Below are 17,789 nucleotides of genomic sequence, written 5' to 3' on the forward strand. Positions count from 1 at the left end.
AGCCTTTTATGCCTTCTTATGGGTAATTCGACTCATGGAGTGACTTCATTCCTCTCCCCCCGTCGTGTCTGCCCTCATGAAGTCGAGCGCAGTGCGTTAAAAAAAAAAAATCCGAATGTGATCACTCGCTGTTTATATGTTCGTAGCGTCTTTTATGTCGGCGGTGTGTACGATAGTGCAGTCACCCCCCCCCCCCCCCCCCCCCGTCGTCGTCTCTCTTGTATATGTAATATTTAATTTGCCTTTACTATTTTCTGGTCTTAACAGTCAAGTCGTATAAATTAGTTTGGGCAGATGAAAACGAAATAAAAATGGGTGTTGCTTAGCCGGCACAGTGCGAATCCAGTAGTGCCGAACGACAGAACGTTACCCGCCAAACTGAGTTATAAAGGCGAACAAGCGAGTAATTTCTCTAGCTCGATGTACCGTTTTGGCGACGGCCGTCTTACGAGCGGGAAACGTTTGAATCGCGCGCTCTCGCCGCGTTTTTAGCGCGCGCGTTCGACGGCTGCGCGCGAAAATGCGAGTGTTTGTTCGGCGCGAACCCGTTTAGAGGGGAAAAGAGAGCGAGAGGGAAAAAGTGTAAAGAATGAGGGGGGGGGGGGGGGGGGGAGTTGGAAGGAACGGCAGTGCTTGTCCTGCTTCTTCCGTTTGATTTGCGAAGTGCGTTCGCGCGACTCGAGCGATATTAGTTTAACCCCTCCCTCTCCTTCCTGGCTCTTCACTGCCCCCCCCCCTCTCTCTCTCTCTCTCTGTCCATCTCCCCTGTGTTTCCCGTCGTAACAATGTCCGGTGCGAACAAAGCCAGTCCGTGCGTCGCAGTGGGGAAGCAATTTCTCTCGGACCGTTCGCGTTGCTGCTGTTGGACGTTATTTTTCGGCACGAATTGTCGCACGCAGCTCGGAGCGGAAGGCAGTTTTTATTTCGTTTGACGTGTTTTGTTTGTTTGTTTCGTCCCCCCCCTCCCTCCTTTCTCTCGAGTCGATTTCGGGGATATTTTCGCTCAGCGCCGGCCCCGCTGGGTTTGAGTCGGGTCGTGTGGCGCGTTATATATCTCAGGCTCTCTGGAGTGGCGAGCGCCGAGTACCGTGTCGACGCGAACGTAAGGGGGAGACTCCGCGCCGCTGATCAATCTGCTGTGGAAAATTTGTTCCTAAGCGTTAAACCATATGCTCAAGTTACCTTACTTGAAAGAGGTGATACAGGTTTGAGAAGGAAATATGCAGGTTATGTTCACCCGCCATCGTGGACGTCAACATCGTCTGCCACAAATTTCTTGACAGATTTGTGAGATAGACTATCTAGGCGTGGCCGCAGGGCAGCATGGACGAGCACTGCTGCTTGGAATCGCGCGAATACGGTACCCGGTGGCGGGCGCTGAGCGAATGGAGACGTCAGGGGGCGTGCTGTGGAAATAAGCCAGCCGAGCGACAGCAAGCAGCCGGGCAAGTCGAGAAGCAGCAGCGAGCCGCCGCTGCATTGTCCAATGGGGGGAGAGAGAAAAAATAAAAATGAAGAGGGTAGGCAGGAAGCTTTATTGGCTAGCTGGGCATCCGGTGTTTCGTTGCAGGCCTTGCCGACACTTTTTTCCCCCGCCGAAGGGACAACAAAAAGAAGAAAGTAAGGAGAGAAAAGACTCTCACGACTGGGCGTCCGAGCAAAGAGCACTTCGGTTGGTCTTTGTAATCTCTGCCGCACCACACCTTCTTTGGAAACCTGCGACTTTTTTTTTTTCTTGTTTGGAGAACAAACAAAAGGGCGTGCTTGGGCTTGCCCGAAGTGTCGCATTGAGGTGCTGGTTGGTTTGGAAGCTTTTTAACGCCGTGGCCGCCCTTAAATTGTTCGTTGTGGGGATGGAAGCAGTTGCCGTCGTCGGAAATAAATCGTTGTTGTGCGGAGGGCGTGAAATTGGTCCAGCGATGGGGCCCTTCGTTACGGCCAGAATGTGCGGCAAATAAAATTTCAGATCTTATTTTCGCCGTATTGTCCAAGTAGTCCAGGTTTTCGTCGATGTGACTCGTTTTGTTGTGTCGCCGAAGCGACACGATGCCATTTGTCGGACAAAGCGCCGTCCGACGGTGGCACCTCATCGACGGCCTAGCGGTAGAGCTTCCGGTTCGTATGCGCGAGGTACTGGGTTCGAATCTCGGCAGTTCCCGAACTCGAAAGGTCCACGACGGGGCGTACAGCGAACTTGGTCAAAAAGGAGTTCGAGCACGTTTCACGACTGCTCGTGCAGCGGCGAATCGTTTTTCCTGGCGAAAACTTAGGCGTCGCCGCTAGTCCTCCGTTATCTTTTTTTTCCGCTTTCCATTTCTATATTTTTTTTTTATTTTTCGGCGTTGTTGAACTCCCGGATACGTCGTGAAGCAGTTTGGCGTTGTTCGTCGGTTCGCCGCAGCTATGTAAGCGGCTCTCTCGTTCGAGTCGGGCAATGTCCGAAACGGAAGAAGCCATGAAGAGCATTTTTTTTTCTTTTTTCATTTCATTTCCCCGGTCTTCGCTCTTTCACTTCGTCCGCTTACTGTAACCGCATCTCCGGAAATCGCTCGCATATAGTATATAAAGGCAGGAGAGGGTAAAGATAGAGAAGGAGGAGAGCCCGCTGGTCGCCGCCGCCGCCGGAGTGGTCTGAAAATTGATGTTGCGGAAAATGGGAAAAATTTCCCCCATCATTTCGAGTTGGAACGGCGGCTGCAACAGCAGAAGCGGCCCTTTTCGCTTTCTTTCTCGGAGTTTATTTACTCCATCGTCGTTCGCCTGTTTGCTGGCCGTTTTCTTTTTTTTTCCTTCGTCCTGTATGTGGTAGCGGTCGTCCCCCTGTGTTGTGCCTCGCGTCTGATAGTGTTTGTGGCTCCCTTATTGTTTTACGTTGCTTACTCTTTCTGAATGCTGGCTCTGCGCTTTTCCTCGTAAGGTTAGCGTCCTGCAGTATCTCCCCCCCCCCCCCCCCCTTGTTTTGTGTTTGTGTGTGTATGTGTGCGCTGTAGTGGGGGGAAGGGGGCGGAGTCGGGCATTTTTGCCTCCGGAAGGAAAAGGCATTGGCCCTGCGTGTTTGCAGCGTCGCGGTCGGGGAAAGGCCGTTGCCGCGCTTCTCAACAACGATGTCGGCGTGCTTGCTTGCACGATCAGTGGTGTGTTGTGTGTTTGTGTGTGCGTTAAACGGGGCGTCCTCTTCCTACATATCTGACTTTGGTTTTGGCGGGCTGTTGTGTGCAGCGTGCTCCGCCGGTAGTTTGTTGAGCAGCGCTGTTGTTGTTTCCGTCTTCGCTTCTCGTCGACTGAAACCCTTGTTAATTTTTTCTTTGATTTCACCCTAGGGGGAAAAACCGTTTGAGAACCGTTTCAGCACCGACGCTCGCTCTGAACTGTAAATTTTTTGTCGAGCGTTTGTTATGCGAAATTGCACGGTCGAGCTTTTTTGTTTGTTCGTTCGCTTCGTTCCTTCGTCCGTTATTCTGCTGCGGAGTGCGTGTTATGGCTTCTCGCTCGAACGCTGCAGAAAATGCGAAATGCTAGTTTTGGGCGCGCGGTCCCTTTTATAAATATGTTCACGTACGCTTGTCCAGAGATACCCGGCGCGTTTACGCACCGCCGGCTCCCTCCCTAACCCTAACCCAGGCCTCCCACTGGCGCCGACTCCGGACCCGTACTGCTTCTTACCCTATTCTCCTTCATGCCCGCTACCCCGATCAGTTCCTTTCCTCCTGTAAGCTCTGCGGGAAACCGGGAGACTTAATTCATATCCTTCTCACAGGCCCTACCTTCCCACACCCTCCATCCCCAACCACGGTGGAGTCGTACTGGGAGACTCTCCTGGCCAGCTCCGCTGCTGCTGACCAGCGCCGGATAATTACCGACGCCTTTGCCCCCTCTGCATTTCTTGGCAATAAATGTTTCAACCACCACCACCACATCTGCCGCCTCGCCCCTGGTTATCACAAAAACACAGTATCCGCGATGCAAATATGGTCTCCGCTCGCCAGTTATGTTTGTCTCAGCTTCGCAACTGGCCGACCGCCGACATTGTAGCGTTTGAATTCCATTCCCATAAATGATGCTTAGGGGTTTCTTTTTGTAACTTTTTTAGTTTGCGAGAGGCACCCTGTGTATAAAAAGTGTCCGTTACGAGATTTAAGGAGCGTTTTCGCTGGAGGCTTGTTGGAACGTTATGTCGGATAAAGCGTGGCTTTTTTTTTGTTTTTTTCCTATCTCTGACCAGTCTATTTCTTTGTCGCGCGAAAGCTCCCTTCGAACATCGGTTCTAGGAAGGAGAGGCCTTCCTCACTGGACAAGGAGGTGTACCCCCCCCCCCCCCCTTGCTATCCTTGGCACAAAGTGAAAAGAAAGAACAGGTGTCGTGTTCCCCTTTTCCCCTTCCGAGAACAAGTGAGGCCTAAGAGAGCGGGAAAGGGCGTGCAATCCGAGTCTCTCTCCGCCTCTCGAATCATTCTCACCTCATTCGGAGTTCGCTGGGGGCGCCCCGTTGTCCCTTCCTAGTCACCCCTCTCGTTTCCCTTCTCCCCTTGAGGCCGACGTGGTCGCCGTCGTGTCATCAATCTCCCGTTTTAGCGTAGCGCGTCACCCGTGTGACGCTCCGCATCCGTTGCTAGCGCGTCCGCCTCCTGGCCCGCCGTAGTCGCGCGGAGAAAGCGGCTCCGCGGAGTTGGGTGCACGATGAATGTAAAATGCGGCGGCTTCGGCCGTCAGCGCCAGACGCCGCCGCCGACCGCCGCCTGCCCCCCTTCAACGCTTCTGTGCCCCTTCGAACGGCGTCGGCAGGAAAGGGGTGTCGTCTCCCGGCTCATTTGGCGCACAACGCGGCCGCATTGTTGTCCACGAGAGGCCGTGTTAGGTTGCGGAGGGGGAAGGGTTGCGTTGTGACAGTGCTCCCTCGCCCGTAAATAGATGGCTGGGGGAGGGCTTACTCACCCCCCCCCCCTCCCACTCCAGCCTTGTCTGACTCTTTACCCTCACCCTCTGTCCTTTCGCCTCTTATGTTGTAACAGGCGTGAGTAATGCACTTCGGCAGGAAACCCGACACCCCCGTCCCTCCACCCTCCCTCTATGCCGGGCGCCATTCTCTTCTTTTTTGATGCTTGTTTCTTTTCTCTTAATTCTCTCTCCGTCGACGCAAGGTCACTTTTTTTTTTGTCGTTTTATTCGAGCGCTTAATTGTCCGAGTCTGCTTTATATATATACCGCGCACACGTTGTGTGCGGAGCAGCCGACGGAGAGCTTGCGCTCTCTTGATTGTTCGCGCTGCCAAAGCAATTCCGTGTATCCAGCCGCTGCGGTGCCAAGTGCCTGAAGTGAAGAAGGCGCGGGGAATAAAAATGTACGTCTCGCTTCCTTGGCGCTGGAGCTGCTGGGCATTATTGCGGCGTCCCTATCGCTGGCGTCATTTTTTTTGTCTGTTATATTAAATAATTTGCATGCCATCGGATCGGGGTTTTTTTTTTTGTTTGTTCGTTTTAATGCGATTCGTTTTCCCGCGTTTGGTGTGGCTGGTGTATGCATGCGCTGCTATACCCACGACCCCACAGGGTGACTAACGCCAGTGATGGGAATGCTGCGCCAATTGCGCCAATCTGCGCCATTTCGATAAAGCTGCTACATGCTGCTCCAAAAAGGGGCCTTTTTGCAAAATTGCGCCAAAGCTGCGCCAAAACGAGCCGTCGCCAACGTCAGGTACTGCCCTGTGAGGGAACTATGCTTGCGACTGTTGTCCGCCATTGAAGTCTGAGAGTAGCCGGTAAAATCCAATACGATCCAGTTCTCAGTCTTCGTCTAGAGTGCTCCGCATGTTCGTCTCTGATGGGAGAGTGTGACTGAGTGAGGGTGTCATGAACGCGTCACGCTTTCCACCGCGTCCGAGCTCCGAGCGTTTCCGGTGGGCCGGCACCGGAGGCGAGTAGTTGGTGGAGTGGGCCGTGGCTAGGCCTTGGCGCGTCGGTGCGCGCTCTTGCACTTTCCCGCCGCTCGTTCGCCTCGACTGCGTGGTTTCAGCGGTTTCAGCGGCGTCGTGGCGGCGTCACGATGGCGCTCTCGAAACTGAAAGGTAAGCTTTTTCTCGTTTTTTGCGCCTTTTAGTTTATTCAAATGAGTCTTTCTGGACATAAGAGCTGATGAGTCAGTGTGGCGGGGTTCAAATTTAGAAACTGAACATGACTTAACAGTAGCAAATTGAGCGAATGGCGGTGGATGCATGTTTCAGGACCGTGGTAGTTTGAGCCTGCAAGAGAGGGTGCTGTTAATTCCCGGTTTGTTTACTTTTTATGAAAGAGTACTTGTAGTTTTGTGGCGTTCGTCTTACGCTAGTATCAGCTTCGAAAGCCCTGGAGCACGTGGCGTGCTGGGCAGCCGTGTAACGTCGCTCAGTAATTTCATATTGCCATCCGCAGTTCTACGAATTCCGTGGTTGAAATAAAGCTACAGTGACGTCCGGGCTGCCCATAACAACCTTGCGGCACGAAATGCATAAAACTCGCCGGCGACCGGGCCATTCACGCGCTCCTTTATTCACTCGGCATGCGAGGTCGCTTGGTAGTTTCGGATTGTCCGGCTGCGGAGCCTACGGAATGCGTTTTCCTGACATCACTTGGCTGATTGAAAGACGTCCTTAAAGCAGTGCCTTTGCAGCTTGAGCTGAAAGTGTTATATGGATATGAGCACTGAACTCATGCTAAGGAGTTTTATGTAGCGGCTTCTGAAATAAAGTGTATACCGCGGACGTATATGACGCCGTACATTTCTCACGGAGTTGGTGGGCCTTCTGGCCTTCGTGCTCGTGTTGCTGCCGTAATTAAAAAAACTTCCGAGGCGAAAATGAAAGAAAGTTCCACGGAATGCGGTATTTTGCGGCCTTCCGGCTATACGATGAAGCAACAAGCGTCTTCTGGCGCGCCCGCTACGTTCGTACGATTTTGGCGCTGCGCTGACGGCCCTGTCTGTTGTCGAAGCTTGGCAGGCTTCGCGAATTTACGGCGGAAGCTTTCAAAAAGTAACGGGAAACAAGGTCGTTTTTCAGGGCAGCAATTAACGGGCGGGTAAGGGATACGTGGGAGAAAGCCTCCACCCTTCCTCGGCGGTCGAGGACTGCATGATAGCGCGATCGCGCGCTCAAAGCAGGTGCGCTCTTTGTCGGCGAAAGTGGTACTGCTTTTATAATTACACGTGTCCGGTTTTTAGAATGGAGCTTGCTCTGCCAAACATCTAGACAGAAGCCTTCAATACTTTGCAATTAGTGAGCTGCAAATTTTTGGCACTTTGCTTATTCTGGATTTATCACAAACTGCTCTTTTGTTTTTACGTGTTCAAATTAACGTTTATCCAAATTAACGTTTATTCATCAAATTAGTGCAGGAAAGATTGCCGGTATGTGCAGCTCAGGTGCTCTGAAAGCCCTGAAAAAGCTACTTTTGCAGCTATTAGTGCAACAGCTACAACCTAAGGACGCTGCAGTGAAGGGCTCTGGAAATTTCGACCACCTAGGTATCTTTAACGTGCACTGACATCGCACGGCCCTCTGGAATTTTGCCTCCATTGAAATTTTGTTAAAGTTAATTTTTAATATTCAGTTCTGTATCGAGGAACGTGTTTCTATAACTTGTACTGCCACGTTTGAATGAAGTGTATAATTGTTAACCATGACTGTTGTGGGAAAAGAACCGTAGTGTTTCCTGGGTCTTTATTTTTTTTTTAGAATATGTTTAAGCACTCTACAATTATTCTCTAATTTACAGGATCATATTGCTTGCATAACAGCTTTTTATTTCATCAAACTAACATTATTATTTATCGTTTGCAGGACGCAACAGCAAATTTAACTCTGGCATATTGAAAGATGTCGACTGCAATGGAGATTGCTTCGAGGTGTGGTGCAGACCAGGAAAAAGGGAAGAAAATGCTTATTGCATTATTTGTAACCAGACAATCAACTGCTCACAGCATGGTGTCACAGCAGTGAAACGGCATTCACAGAGTAAAAAGCACTTGGAGCTGACCAGCAAGCTTCGGGGCCCTGACGGGAGGCTGAAGAGGCCAGCTGCTGTTCAAGCATCGTTGGATTTTTCATCGACAGGCACGATGACCCATACAGACCGTGTCACAGCTAGCGAAGCACTTTTTGTTTTGGCATTGACGATAAAAGGTCTCCCATACTCATGGGCGGATACGGCTACACCCCTTCATCGCTTGATGTTTCCCGACTCAAAGGTGGCTAAAGACTTCTCCTGTAGTAGGAAAAAAGTGTCTTACGTTGTGTCAGATGGGCTTGGGCCTTATTTCAAGGGACTTGTGCATGAGGAACTGAATCGTCCTGGTGTGTTTTACAGTATCAGTGTAGATGAAACACCACTGCCAGAACAGCGGTGCCAGCAGTTTGATGTTCTCGTGCGCTACTTTTCTGGTGCTGAAAAAGGAGTAGTGGTCGAGCACCTGCAGTCGTTTCGTTTGGGGAGGGCAACGGCTGATATCCTTTTGAAATGTGTAAATGAAGCCACTGAAAATATTCCTCGAGCAGGGTTTTTTTCATTTTTCAGTGATGGTCCAAATGTAATGAAGTGTTTAAAGAAAAAATTGACCCAGGAAAACGGCCCCTTAATGGAAATCGGAGAGTGCTCGCTGCACAAGGTGCACAACGCGTTTTCATGTGCTCTTGATTCATTTGGTAGTGAAGTTGAAACTGTAGTCAGTGACGTGTATTACTTTTTCAAGACATCTTCGGTGCAAAGTGCCCAGCTCCAAGAAAAACAAGAGGCTCTTGGATTGCCTGAAACTGTGTTTTTGCGTCAAGTCAACTGTCGCTGGTTGTCTCTTGTACCAGCCGTGGAAAGACTAGTCGAGCAGTTTTCTGCCCTAAAGAGCATCCTAGACTCCCAGAAACCAGTGCGTGCTGCAGGTAGCATGAGGGCGAGACTAAACAGAAACCTGAATGACAAAAGTTTCTACGCAAAGGCTCTGTTTGTGAAGAATGCAGGTGACCTAGTTGTGGGATTTCTGACGCTGTTTCAAAAGAGTGAACCTTTGCTGCATGTTCTTTATGATGAAATGGTGATGATGTTGAAAAAAATTTTGGGCAGATTTCTGAGGCCTCAGGTGTTCATGTTGAAACAGGGACATGAGCTCGCTTCCATTGATGTCGAAAGTTCGCAGAATTGGAAGGAAAGCATAGTAGTTGGGGCAGATACTGAGGAAGCTATGAAATCTTGGTCTGCTTCAGAGAAAGCTGAATTTCGACTAGGAGCTAGGTCATTTTACATAGCGTGCTCAAAGTACCTTCTGACAAGGCTTCCTCTTCAGAATTTGACACTTCAGCACCTCAGGTGCTTGCACCCAAACACCCACTCCCAGGAGTCTTCAGCAGAATCGTTCAGATATCTTGCAAAATGTGCGCCTCAAGTGATACAACCTAGCCAAGTTTCATCTCTCCTTGATGAGGTGACACTCTTAAGCTCTGAAGCGCTGAATGTGGGCACTGATGGGCCACTTGACAAATACTGGCATAATATATTTATCATCAAGGGCGCTCAAGGTGAGAGAAAATATCCGCTTTTGACTAAGCTTGTCAAGGCCCTTCTTTCGCTTCCGCATGGGAACGCTGATGTTGAGCGAGGCTTCAGCCAGAATACAAGGGTTTTGAATGAGAGGTCGAACCTTTGTCTGGCAAGCGTGAATGGTATTCGCCAGATTATGTCATTTGCCAGAAGGTACAACAGTGACCCATGCCAGCTTTCAATTTGTCCAAATGTCATTAGGGCCGTTCGAGGCGCATCGAAACGGTATGCAGAGCGCATTGCCTGCGAACAAGAGAAGTCGAAAAGGCCACGTGCAGGTGCGGATCCAGTGCTAGCAAGTGCCAGCTTGTCTAAAGCACAAGCGAAACAGAAGGTAGATGAAGCGCAGCACATGTTCAGAAATGCTGAATTGCTGATTGAGCGGGGCATGAAGCTGAAGAACTTCAGTGACATTGCGAGTGGCCAGGCAATATTGAGCCAAGCTAGGGAAAAAATGAATGATAGTGTCTCTCATCTGGCTGCCTTTAATAAGGGCTCAAAGAAAGGAACATAGGCCTGTCCATCTGATATCAGTATTTTTAAAGCACATGCCTAATTCCCTTTCATTTCTCTTGATTCTTGTGCGAAGGGTTGTCATACATGCTTACTGCAATCCAAGATGGTCAGTTCCTTTTTTTCTCGAAAGCAGGTTTAGTTCAGTGGCTGCTCCTGTTTACACTCATAATTTATTTTAATATTTTGAGTACTTCGGTCTCAGTTCTTTGTTGCTGGTGAAGACAATGTTTCTTTGTCTTGCGGTACAATTACCATGGTAATGATTACCAGTGCTAGTCAATATACACTTTGTGTGTTTCTGTATTGCATTGCATTGATGTATGCTGTTACAAATAAACTATAAATTTGTCTTCTAAGCTTTTTTTTCGGAAATGCCGGCTCTTGCTACAAAACAAGTGACGCTTGCTACAAAGCGAATATTTTCCTGCTACAAGGCCTGCTACAAAATGGTTTTGGCCATTCCCATCACTGCTAACGCTCATCGTTAGCTGAAACTGGAGATAGTCAAATATGATAGTTGGGTTAGTTAGTTGGATGCGCTGTATAGACCTTTGCAATCAGATCTCCCTGGGCGCTGCCATATTGCTCGATCGACTCGCACCGCGTCTCGCGCCGTCTCGTGCTCCTTCGTTGACAGTTTTCGGCGTCCTTCCCCTCTCAAGCCTCTCCTCGGTGCGCTCTCTTGCAAAGCAGCGACGCCGGCTGTTTCTCTTGCTCTCTTTGGTTCCCATTTTATCCTCATTTTTTTCAAGGGTTGCGTTTCCGTTGCCGGTGGTCTCGTCTCCTTTTAACGCTATGCGGCGAATGTAATGAACGCCCCCTCCGTCCATTCATCTTAACCCCCCCCCCCCCCCCCCTCCCGCTCTCTCTACTGCTGCGTGTTGGGTGGGTGCTGCCTTTTTTGCTAAGAAAAAAAGGCATCAAGAAAAAAAAAGAAACGCTCTGCGGGCGACTCTATTTGTTAATCTTGAATGCCCCCTAAAGCGTGGCGCGTGCGAATTTCGGCCACAAATGATTCGCCGGTTTCTCTTTGCCGAAAGGACTTCGCTCTTCGTGAGCCCACCCTCTTTCTTCTTTAGTAGCTTTTCGCGGAACTCGCGAGGGGGAGGGGGGGGGGGATGATAACCGTGCGCGAAGTCTTTTACTCTATTTATTTATTGTTTTTCTTTTCCACGCCTGCTGCCCCGCGCATTCTTCCGAAGAATGGGTGCGCAGGGCGCCTCGCTGTGTCTCCGTAATATATTCGTCCTGCTGCTGCTGCGGCGGCGGCGTCTCCATTCCGACTCGAGGGCCGGTCACCGCGAGGCGTCCCTCGGCTTTTCAGGAGGCCCTTCTGGCATCTCACTTGAATGCTACCCGCAGGCAGGGGTGTGGTGTGGGAGGTGTCGTGAGCTCTACCCTCTCGGCGTTCGTATTATTGCGCGGAGACGCGTCGCCGTCGTCGTCTCGGAAATGTTATGGACTGAGCGCGCGCCTTTCAAACGTCTCGCGTCCTGGAAAGGAGAGGAGGCGAGCGGAGGAAAGGGTAGTGGGCTTTCATCCGGCGGAAGTAGATCACGCTCCCCCCCCCCCCCCCCCGCCTTTTCTTTTTTTATTCGCTGCCTGAGGGCGGTTTTCATTTGGCACTCAGTGTTCCCTTTGCATTCGTGTTTTTGTCCGTGGAAAGAGGCGCTGGAGGCGTGATGTGATACGGCCTAAGCAAGCGTGCCGAGCGTGCGAGAAAAGCGGGTGCGAGCGTCGGTCGAAAGGTTTCGTGTGTGCGGACGATGAATGCGCTTGTCGCCTAGGTTATGTACGCTGTATAGCGCCCTTTCCCTGCGGGTACCAGGCGTGCAGAGGAACGCTTTTTTTGTTTTTTTTTTAAGGGGAACTGCAGTTATTCGTGGGTTCTCTGTCGCGAACAGTACCCGCAAGTTCTCCACCCCCTCGCCTCCCTCTCTGCACCCCCCTATTTGGCAAATTTTGTCACGCTCCGTCGCTCCTATTAAGCGTCTTGTCTTTACTGTCTCCACGTGTTGCGTGTGTCCGTAGGTCGAAAGGGGGCTAGCTGACGCCTTAGTATACCCCTATCTCGTTCCTTTATCCGGGCAGCTCAACCTCCTTGTGCTCTGTCTTGAAAACGCTGTGATTACTGTTGTCTTGACACAATGTCTCCTTGTTTTTAATTCGATAGCATTAGAAAGCCCATGGGGCTAAACTGCGTCGTCGGCCATGAAATTCGCCCATTGGCTGGAGGCACGTGACGTCACTACACCGGAGCGTTCCCATTGGCTGGGACGAAGCAATGTCGCCTCCGGTAAAGGCCTCAACAGCTCCCAGTGCTGTCGCATTTCCAACGCCTAATGGGATTGCCCTTCACGTTGGACCAGTGGTGGAATTAGGTCACACTGCGGTCCTTAAACGGACGCATGCTCCGCGCAGTTGCGGCGAAGCTCCATTGGCCGACGCGTTGTATGCCGACGTCACTCCGTTAACGGAGTGAATGGAGTGACGGCTGTCGCGCGGGAGTAGCTACGCCAGGCGCGCGTTTCCGAATTCGGCCAGGCATCGCGCCGAGACGGGCAACGGACGCGTCCTCCGCTGCGGCTTGTGCTGAGCCGGTATTTTGGAACGGCTCCATCTCTTCCCTGGGCTGAACCGGCGGCTATTTCAAACGGACGGTGGCTGGTGACATCAACACCGCGCTTTCGCGCGCTCGCGTTTTCTTGATTACTGAAGGCGGCGGGCCTTCGGTGAGATAGATTGGAGGAGGAACGGGAGAATAATTAAAAAAAAAACGGACGCGACCTGCGTAGATTCGTTCTTGGCCTGAAAACGGGCCCACTTCTTAGAAGCCTCTTTTTTTTTTTGGCCCTTCTTTATCTTAATATGCTATCCGTTCCTTACTTTCCCCCCACTTTTTCTTTATCTGCATATATACATGTGGGGTCTCGTCTGTAGAGCCGTATTTTCAATTCGCTCACGTCACGCGTCGAGACCGGTTTAGTCGCGTGAGCTTGCTTGTTGCCCGTTCTGGAAAACCGGAAGCGAGATGAGCTCGCTCCAGGCCAAACTACGTCTCCGAGGCGAAGAGTTTTTGACGTCTTGCTCGTTTTTTTTTTTCTTTCATGGCTTTAGGATGACTCCCCGGGGCTCAGTATGCGCGGCACGTTCGGAAGGAGACGGCGTAGTCGTAGATGGTGGCGGTTCCTCTGATGCTTAGCCAGTACTGGCCACCTTTGGCGCGCGACCGCTGTGCTTGGTTATGCGGACTGCATACGGCTCACTCACTCTGGCTGCAGAGATATCGGAAGCGGTTCCCAGAAGTGGCTTTCTGCCGCTTCGATTGCCTAACCGTCTTCTGCAAACGCCGCGTTGCCGCTTTTCGGACTCGGGTGGTCGCGATAGTAAAAGCGACGCACTTTGCTAGTTAGAGCTGTCGTCGTTCACTTAATAGTACTCTCGTCTGGCTATAGCTGTAGCCTTGGCTAGCTTCGTTGACTGTCGCGGGTTTCGCCTTTAACGACAACGGTTTTGTTCGGTAGCGTAGCGGACCCTGCTCTAATGTTATGTACAGTCTTTGTCAAAAGTAACCAGGCTGCATGGTTTGCTTCTAGCTTGTATAGTGGATCCTCAGGATCGAAAGGTGTTGGAAGGTAAGAAGACCCCCAGTCCTTACATTTAACGACCATTTCTGCTTCAGGAAAGCTATAAGAGCTCCACTATATGAGCTAGAAGCAAACCATACAGCCTGGTTACTTTTCACAAAGACTGTATGGGTTAAACTTGGAAAGTGTTTCGGAGAAAAAGACCGACTTGTAGCAAGACTTTGATTTGAGCTAGTTGGTTGTAGCATGACATGGTTTACGCAAAAAGCGCACTGTCGCTACAAGAGGGAGACAGCACACACAAGACAGGACTGGCGCCACTCCTGTATTGCGTGTGTAGTCTCCGTCTTTTAGCGTCAGTACGCTTTTTGCGTAAACCATGTCACACCGACTTGTACGACTTTGAATAGTGCTGGTTCCCTTTAACTGGCGTGCTGCGCGTACTTCGCATCTCCGGTCGGTACTAAGTCGCTGTGTGCCATCTTCATAGGTGTCGGGTCTTTATTTTTACGTCAGTTACAGGGAGGAAGTGCTTAATTCATTGGGGCATTATCTCGATAGCGGTCCTTAAAACGATCTTGTCATTGCGGCCTACCCTGGCGAACATCCAGCGCATAGCGCTTGCTGGCTTCCTGCACTAATCGATTTGTTCGCACCTCTTCAGTCACTCGCCGTCCGATTCATGTGCCTCGGACATCTAAATGTAACGAATCGCCGTGCGGCGTTCGGTTTAAAAAAAAAAGCAAAAAAGAAAACGCCGGCTTTGCCGATATGGGGCACGTTTTCTGTATGGACTCCCGCATAGATGCGGTGCTCCGCCAACGATCCGCCGTTCTTCAGATCCGCGCTTCCGTCATCCCTGTCGTGTCTGTCGCTAGAAAAGAGGTCGGTGTTGTTTGGATGGTTGGTTGTTTGTTTGTCTGTCGGTTCGTTGTTCGGACTTGACTACTGAAGTGTAGTGGCGCAGCGGCTGGCAGTCGCGCCCGACGACCGCTGCTCACTTTCTCGTCTCCTCTTGCGGTCCGAAACGGCTCGGCCTTGTACATCGCAAACCGGAACGACCGCCGGAGCTTGTGCGCGCTTCAATGGTGTCCGGAGTCGCGAAAAAGGGGCTAAGTTGGAACAGAAATGAGAGTACCCGGCCGATGACTCGCGGCGGCATCGGCTCTGAGACACGTTATGAAGCGGTGTATATCTTTTTTTTTTTTTTTTTTGGTGTCGCGGTGATTGACAGCCGTGGCAGAGGACAAAAAGTTCGCCCGTGCGGCACGACGACTCAGGAAGCCGGGGTCTGCCGCGTGTCTGCGCAGGCAGAAGCAAGTCTCGGCGGCGTCAGCTGGCGGAATTTCCGTCGCTGTCGTCGGCTTACACTTGACTGAAGCAGGGAACACATGTGCGACAACTTCGCCGACGCGCCGCACCGATCGTCGCGTGCGATCTGCCATCCCACTGCAAGCAGGGACACACGCAGCGGTGAGCATCGCTGCGCCGCTCTACCCAAGCTCCGCCCACAACCGCTGTCACACTTCGCCGCCGTGCAGCGGTGCCTCAGCGCTGCTTGTGATCGTGTACAAATATCCCAAGAAAATACAAGATTGCCTTGTTATCAGAAAGTCTGCTCGAGCAGCGACAAAGCATGCCTGCTTATGTTGCGAGCTTTCGGCAACGGCACCGCTCGCGGGCGCTCTGGGCGACGAGCTCTGCTACTGCCTGGCTGCCGTGGTCGTCGCTAGGCCTATAGCCTCTTTCGGATCGAAACCGCAGCGGCCGGCGCTTCGGAAGTCGCCTGAGCTATAATAAAAGGCCTACTCCACACATCGCTCTACTGTCAACGGCATCATCTCACAATAAAGTAATAATATGGTCAATTTCCGCGACGCCTTCGGCAGCGAAGCGAGCGAGCGCCAGGCGAGCCGGACCCCAACGTCATGCCAGCGGCAGCTGCGGGGTGGTTGTGGAAAGAAGTTTGCTTGTATCGCAGTCGTTACCTTTAGCAGCAGCTCAGTATTGGTCAGCGATCCTCAAAAATGACATATTTTTCACATTTCTCATCCCAGGGTTTATTATTTAAGTCAAGAACACACTTTAGCTCGTTTTTATGACGCCGCCAGACGGGATCCAGGCTGGCCGGCCGGCCGGCATGCTCGGAGTACTTCACGTTCGCACAAGAAAGTACAAAACAGCCATGTACCAGAGAGGATGCTTCCTAGATTCGAGCAACGACAATATACCTGTGCAAAAGAGGATCTTTCGGCAACGACACCGGCTGCGGCAACGCCGGGCGACGAACTGCGCTCTGGTCCCGGCTGCCCTAGTCGTCGCTAGGCCTACTTGGTTTCGCGTTGAAACCGCAGCTGACGGCGCTTCGGAAGTCGCCTGTGCTATAATAAAAGGCCTACTATTCACATCGCTTTACTCCGAACTCGTCCCATAATAAAAGATATGTTCGATTTCCAGGACGCCTTCAGAAACGGAGCTAGCAGACGGCAGACGAACCACACCAAGTAGCAGCAGCACCGAAGCGGCTGTGGGATGAAATTTGCTTGTATCGCCTTTTACGAGCAACTCGGTATTGACCAAAGATCGTCAGAAATGATGTAATTTCGACATGCATCTATCCCTGGGCTTGCTAGAACGTGAACAAGCAATACCAGTGCGTTTTTCAGTCGCCGGTGGCCGGCATCAAAGCTGGCAGACCGTCCCGGCGGCATGGCTCGGCCCCGAGCGCCCTGAGCCTCTACGTCATCATGACGCTGCCGCTCTCCGCGCTTGCATTGGCTCCCGCATCCCGTCGTTGCGTTTGCCGCATGCGGCTCGTCGTTGGCATCCAGCAGGTTGGACGCATGCGACGAGCTGCGTTCGGTCGTTGCGACGACGGTCGCAACGACGCGCCGCAGCGAATCGCACGCACTTTTCGCACATGTGTCCCCGCCTTGACTGCCGCCGATGCGGTCGGTGTTGTGTTCGCGCTGTTTTTGAGACGATGCTTGCCCGACTTCTTCCGCTTCCGCGTTGTTTGTCTATTCTTTCTCTCGTGTCTTCTTTCATTTGTAGCCCTCTGTTTGCCGCGTCGCTTTCCTCTCTGCCTGCCCTCTTTGTATCCGCAGCCGCGTATTGTTGTGTACGCGCTTGTGTGCTTGACTTCTGTTTCGTCGGGACGCGACATTGGTGGAGTCGACGGTGCTTCTTTCCCGATTCTTTCCCGGCGCGCTGGCTGTGCGCTCCACGGTCGAACCGCGTCGCGATGCGTTGCGCCGAGTGTGAGTGGAGAGGGGAGTGTGCGATGCAGTGCGTCAGGATCTTGGTGGCGATTAGGGCATTGGACCGTTTAGTAACTTCGTTTGTCTTGTTTTTTTTTTTTTTAATGTCGATGTCGGCGCTGCGGAGTGGGGACAGTTCAGAACCTTCAGAAAGCAGCTGAAAGAACGAGAATCGGCGACGCTCGCGTGTTGTTTCGAGCTTCGATGGCTTCCCCGCCTTTCTGGACTCGCGGTACGAGCCTGTTCTTCTCTGGCGACGACCGACACACGTCGTTTGTTTGTTTGTTTGTTTATTTGTTTGCTTGCTTGCTTGCTTGTTTGTTTGTTTGTTTGCTTGCTTGCTTGTTTGTTTTTCTCGCGCAGTCGTAGCTTTTGTTTCTCATCCTCTCCGACCGGCGCTTCTGCAGGCGTCATCCTTTGTGCAAACGCGGCGAGTCACGTCTTCACACCAGAGACGAAGTTTGCAATCAGGCTTTCGCAACAAAGGATTCGGCAGATTTCCTTCGTCTCCCTCTCTCTATTTTACTTCCTCTGTCCTGACAAGCCTCACCGCACCGTTTTTCCCCTCACTGGAGCGTTATCCGTCCCGTATGTGCTGCCCACCGCTCGTCCGATGTCTTCTCGTTGTTGCCGCGCGAAAAAGAAAGGCTCCTCGCAGGCCGAAGTCAGAAAGCCCGGTCGGGCTCGTTAGGAGGGGGGGAAGAAGCGAGCGCTGCCTCGGTGGTCGGCGGGCCGGACGTCCCGGTGTTTGTTACTGTGTCGCGGCCAGGTGCTTCCCTCGCTGACTTGGCTGCACTGTAACGACCGAGACTGACGTCCGAGCTTTGTGGTCCGCCCTCCGTCCAATCCCCCTGGCTAGCTGGCCCGGG

General features: G+C 51.8%; 1 protein-coding gene and 1 long non-coding RNA gene across 8 annotated transcripts in view; both read left to right on the forward strand.

The window, feature by feature from the left end:
• The window catches only part of sm (heterogeneous nuclear ribonucleoprotein L), a 182,821-nt gene that overhangs the window by 66,723 nt on the left and 98,309 nt on the right, over positions 1-17,789 (forward strand). The gene's annotated exons all lie outside the window — the stretch shown is intronic.
• Positions 612-10,423, forward strand: LOC149332669 (uncharacterized). Its single transcript, XR_016285247.1, has 2 exons — positions 612-6,061; positions 7,811-10,423. It is a non-coding gene; the product is annotated as an uncharacterized LOC149332669 (long non-coding RNA).

The sequence above is a fragment of the Amblyomma mixtum genome, chromosome 8 (assembly GCF_055824585.1).
Source record: "Amblyomma mixtum isolate Tamu chromosome 8, ASM5582458v1, whole genome shotgun sequence".
Taxonomy (NCBI): domain Eukaryota; kingdom Metazoa; phylum Arthropoda; class Arachnida; order Ixodida; family Ixodidae; genus Amblyomma; species Amblyomma mixtum.